The sequence below is a fragment of the Branchiostoma belcheri genome, unplaced genomic scaffold (genome assembly GCF_001625305.1).
Source record: "Branchiostoma belcheri isolate BF01 breed outbred unplaced genomic scaffold, Haploidv18h27 scaffold22, whole genome shotgun sequence".
NCBI lineage: Eukaryota > Metazoa > Chordata > Leptocardii > Amphioxiformes > Branchiostomatidae > Branchiostoma > Branchiostoma belcheri.
This window is the reverse complement of record NW_017803713.1, coordinates 3061564-3066840: the sequence shown is the minus strand read 5'-3', so window position 1 is coordinate 3066840 and position 5277 is coordinate 3061564. Positions and strand designations below refer to the sequence as shown.

At 38.1% G+C, this 5277-nt stretch overlaps 1 protein-coding gene across 1 annotated transcript in view; it reads left to right on the top strand.

Moving 5' to 3' along the window:
* The first annotated feature begins 4954 nt into the window (after nt 1-4954).
* Nucleotides 4955-5277, top strand: part of LOC109470146 (zinc finger protein 525-like) — an 11478-nt gene continuing 11155 nt past the window's right edge. Inside the window, exon 1 of the mRNA XM_019768929.1 lies at nt 4955-5082. The gene's annotated coding sequence lies outside the window, so the exon portion shown is untranslated. The remainder of the gene's footprint in view (nt 5083-5277) is intronic.

The window sequence follows — 5277 nt, the reverse complement described above, 5'->3', positions numbered from 1 at the left end:
ACCAGTGCGACTACTAGTATTATGCAGCACGGAAATCTGATTTGGGCCATTAACTAAGCACACAGCTGAGAAACCCTACATATGTGGGGAGTGTGGGTACAGAACAGCTCACACGTCTCACATATGAGAAACCATATAAAAGAAAAACCCTACAAGTTTGACCAGTGTAGCTATTCCAGCCTCGAAGTTTGCCCTATTATATGATTAGATTAGTAGCACATATACTTTGTTCTAGTATCAATTATTTTGACCCCCCCCAAAAAAAAAATCTTTTTAAGCTAACTAGAATTGAAATGTCATAATAATAAACGTTGTAGTGTTGACTGAATAATATACTTTTACATAATCAGTAATTAAGATCAGTAAGTGATTGTACACAGTAGTTGTAGCTGAAAGGTAGATATTAGTGCTGTGTTTGCACACAAAAGTTAGAATGTATACGTTAGTGTTGAGTGTGTACGGGTTTAGATTTCCTGTGTTTTTACTAGTAGTTCCTGTCACGAAGTGTTTGCCTATATTTCCTGAAAACACAATTATATATTGTGACTGATATCAACTCTTTAAACTACTAGGATAATTGTTATAATAAAACCCAAAACCTATACTATTGATTTGCATCTGTTTAAAATGACAGTCATGCTTTAGTTTCTAATAGTAGAAAATGTCCGTCTTGTTTTGCATTTCTTTTTGAAGATTTATCTACGTACATATATTTTCTGCTAACACTATTAAATCGGTATGTACCTTGAACATAATGTTTCCTTCTGTGTTGTCTTTTTTCTTAGATGGAATATTGTCAGAGGTGGTGAGCTGATCATAAAACACAAAAGTCAAGATTCAGATCGATATCAAATAGTTATGTTTACCGAAGAAAAGGTTCTTCTTTCGTTCCAAACACCTAAAAAAACGTCGATATTTTCGTAATTAGAGTCTGGAGGAAAATGACATTCAGCATGCTGGTAGGTTGGTACGTTAGACATTGAACCGCGGTCATTTTGGCCAACATAGATGTCCAAAAATGATTTATTTGCAAAAAAATAGGTTAAAAAAGTTGCATTTTAAGCCAAAAATTGAACAAAAAGAACGCGTTTGGAACATTAGAACATTCGAATGCCGTGTTTCCACAACCGCCGGTCAATGACCCCAGCGCTACGGAACACCCGAGATTTCCAAATATGGGCATCCGCCCCCAAATATGGGCATCCGCCCTCGTATGACGCGAAAAGTGATCGATGGACCAATGTCAGTGGTAAGTTTTCCGTTTCTTTTGTAAAATACGGCCATAGGAATACCAGACTCGAGTAGAGAATAATGCATTGGGGTTTTGAGGTCAATATCCACAAGTAGGACTGCAGATTTCCAGAACGCCGGCGACTTTGTTTATGTAACGTTAACTTTTTGCATGTCACCGCCGGCTCAAATCAAGGACGTTCTATATTGATTGAACGTCCTTGCTCAAATTAAAAAAAAAAAAACTCAAAATATACTAGCTCCTGACTTGATAGAATCTCGTACGTATAATGATTTAGGCTTGTTGCCGTCGGAAAATAAAGTAAACAGAATTTTGACGGTCACTATTTTTGTTCATCCGTAACTATTGTCGACTTTGTAATGTAGGTGCGGGGCCCCGGGAGGCGTTTGTTTACGTTTATGACTCATGATATAACATTGATATAACATTACATTTTTTCGTTTTGTCAGACAATTTCTATCTTTTTTGGGATAATACAGAAAAGTTCATGGGATAAGCATCAGATGGGATTCATCGGGATATCCCGCGAGATTTTTCAGGATTTATCTGATTTGGGCAGACATCAAGCAATACACTCCGGTAAGAAACCTTTCATGTGTGGGGAGTGTGAGTACAGGGCAACTCAAGTCTTCCTTAGCATATCATATGGGAACCCATACAGGAGAAAAACCATACAAATGTGACCAGTGTAACTCTACTGCAGCAAAGAAATCCCACTTGTACCTTCATCTAGTAAACCATACTGGTGATAATCCCTACATGTGTGGTGGCTATTCTGTGTAGCTATTCTGTAGTCTCGAAGTCTGCCCTAAATCGACATATGAAAATTCACACGGACGCACCAACTCTGCAACTGTGACCATGGCTGTGACGCTCCCCTCACTATAGTTTTACTATCTGGATGCCAAGTATATATAACCGTAATGGTCAAAAGGTATACCATAGACGTATACTGTATTTTATCGACAACATCTCTAATCACTGTATCTTCTCTTCCCTTTGGCAGTTCAGTCTATAGTAGACTATTGTCTACTGTAATCACTGTATAACTATGGAATTATTCTTAGTCAACCTTTAAATGTCAATTAGTTTGAACATTACACCGTCATCTTTCTTTACATATCTAGAATTGTAGTTTTAGAGCAGTAACCTTGATGGTATTGATGGGATAATGAACATACACAGTAAATATCATTGGTAAGTGATTGTACAAAGTATAGTAGTTGAAACGTATAGGTGTGAACTTTTCATTTTTGTCTTCGTTTCATTTGGGTCCAGTTTGTACAAATGAAGCCATTGAAGGAGCTTCGATTTCCTGTTAATAGTTCACATTGTCTAAGTGTGCCCCTGTATGCCTTACAGACACAGTAATATCCTTTGACTAATTTAGCTCAGTAAACTAGCGTTTGGCTTGTAGTAAAATCTTAACATTGATTTGTATCAGTGTAAAATACCTGACGTGCTTCAGTTTCGAACAGCAGGAAGTAATTTTACTGTTGTAAAACGTAGATGTTATGTTGTATACGAGTAAAAGTGCCCGTTTGTTTTGTAGGTGTTTTTTTCGAAGATGTACCTACACAGATATTTTCCGCTAACACAATCGTTATGTACCTTGAACATAATATTTCCTTTGCCTTTTTTCCTTGGATGGAATGTTGTCCGAGGTGGTGAGTTGATCATGCAACACAGAAATCAAGATTCACACCGAACAGTTTGGATTGACATTCATTCACTAAAATCTCTTGTTCATATCAGATCTATAAGATCATAAAAGTCGGACGTTTGTTACGTTGTTAAGGTAGTCGGTTTTAAACGGAGATCGTTGATATTATGATGAAAGCGCAACGTGCTACCTGACGTCAAATGTAACGTTACTGCATGGGTAATCAGGCACAGAACTCCACCTTTGACCCATATCATGGTCACCTCTCTGATCTTACGAGACGACGGAGGACAAAGCTGCCCGAGTTTCGGTTACGTTCAGAGAAAAACCATCATAAGAAGCAGGTAAGACTTCGAAACGGGAGCAAAGTATTCTTATGACGAGAGAAATAGTTTACGACCATTTGTGTGGAATAAAGAACTCTTTAAGACTATTATTTGTATACATTTTTGCTATGTTATATATTGGAAATAAAGGGGGGGGGGATTTCGCGAAACCTAACATATGTTCGACCCTTGCCATCTCTAATGTACGTCAACTTGCATAAGACAAAATGGTCTATTTGGAGGGCGTTGAATAATATAGAAGTATAGGATTGGATTGTTGGCTAGGTTTTGAAGAAACGCATAGGAAACGCAATAGGACCATAAATTGTAGACATTTTCGCAATGTTATATGATTTATATGTTGGCAGTAAAGGGGGAGGGGGGCGAAACCTAACATATGTTCGACCCTTGCCAGTTTGTATGTCAATTTTGTATCAGGCAAAGTGGCTTTTTGGGGGCTTTTTTGGGAACAATATAAAAATGTTAACTGGATTGTAAAGAATCACATAAGGCGTACATTACAAAATCTAGAAAAGCGTAGAACTGTCAACAGTGTATTAAGCACCTAGAGACTATGTCAAGCGACAGAAATAGACGTTAAACTAGGAATTCAACAACAAATACAACTATAAGACTATAGAATGGTGACCAAACCTATACGGCAAAGTCTCTTTCAAACAAAGCGAATGGAGTCAATTTACCCATTGTTTGTAGTCGTAGAAGTAATAAATAATATAAAATGTTTTAAATACGCTCAGTGATGTGAACGAGTGATTGTAAGATGTCAGAAATTATGATTTTCAACATTATAGAACAAATTTATTCAATTGCGAGAAATACAACACCATAGAATTACTATGTATGGTGGGCTGCATTGTTATGCAAAAAATTGAAATAGTTGTAAAGCTCAAGGTCTCGGACCGAAGTTTCCTTCCGTATTTCGAGCAATTTGACACCCTCAGCCCGACGGGCTGTCTTTTCTGTACTAAACGCGGGTCGGAATTTTTCACTCTTTTGGTGGAAAGTGGTGTCGTGCCGCTTATTAATACACTTAATTGATATTTTCTGCGCCCAATTTATTTAGGGGTAAATAAGGCACATCAAAGTACATTTTTAAATAAGGGGTAATTTTTTTCCTAATTTTTAACCATGGCTGCATGGAAAAAAACGAATTTTCCCAGGGTAACGGCTTAGTACTCGAAGAAGCTCAGAACCTAATTTTTCCAAAATTTGAATTTAATTAAAATCGATGCGATAAGTTTATCGCTATCTTCGATGGCCCGAACACACCCAATACGCATATATAACGTACCATCCCGGCGGTCAGGCGAAAAGGCCACATAACCATCCGCGCGGATTAATATCAGGAAGTCTTCGCTGGACCACCAACATTACGCCACCTATAAAAGCTACAACTAACAGGCTTTTCAGAAAATACAAAGATATGTACACAGATATTACGATTTCAGGGATATCGCGGCTAAAACATTCCATACAAAGTCATGTTTCCGGCGATTTGCTGCGCACTTACTTAGACTCTGGTCAGATTTAAACTCCGACCCGGAACCTCAAGTTGAAGTTATAACTCTTTAAACCTTGTTTTCAATAAACCCAATTTCATCATTGACAGCTTTTAATGCTTAATATTTAAAACTTCTTAATTTTCTTTTTTTTTTTCATCAGACTGAACATGGAAACCACAGGACACGGGTCTCCCAACGGAGTTGGTCAAAACTGCTGTGATAAGTCTCCCACCGGGGTTTCCCAGGTCGACTGTGACAGCAAAACAGTCAATGATGAAGACCAGGTGGCAGCACGAAAAGTCAACTTGAATAATGCCGGTGAGAAACCCTATATGTGTTGGGAGTGTGGGTACAGGGCGGCTTACAAGTATCTGTTATCCATACATACTAGAACCCATACAGGTGAAAAACCCTACAAGTGTGACCAGTGTGAATATTCTGCTGCACAGAAATCCACCTTGGACAATCATCTCACAAAACACACGGGTGAGAAACCCTACAAGTGTGGGAAGT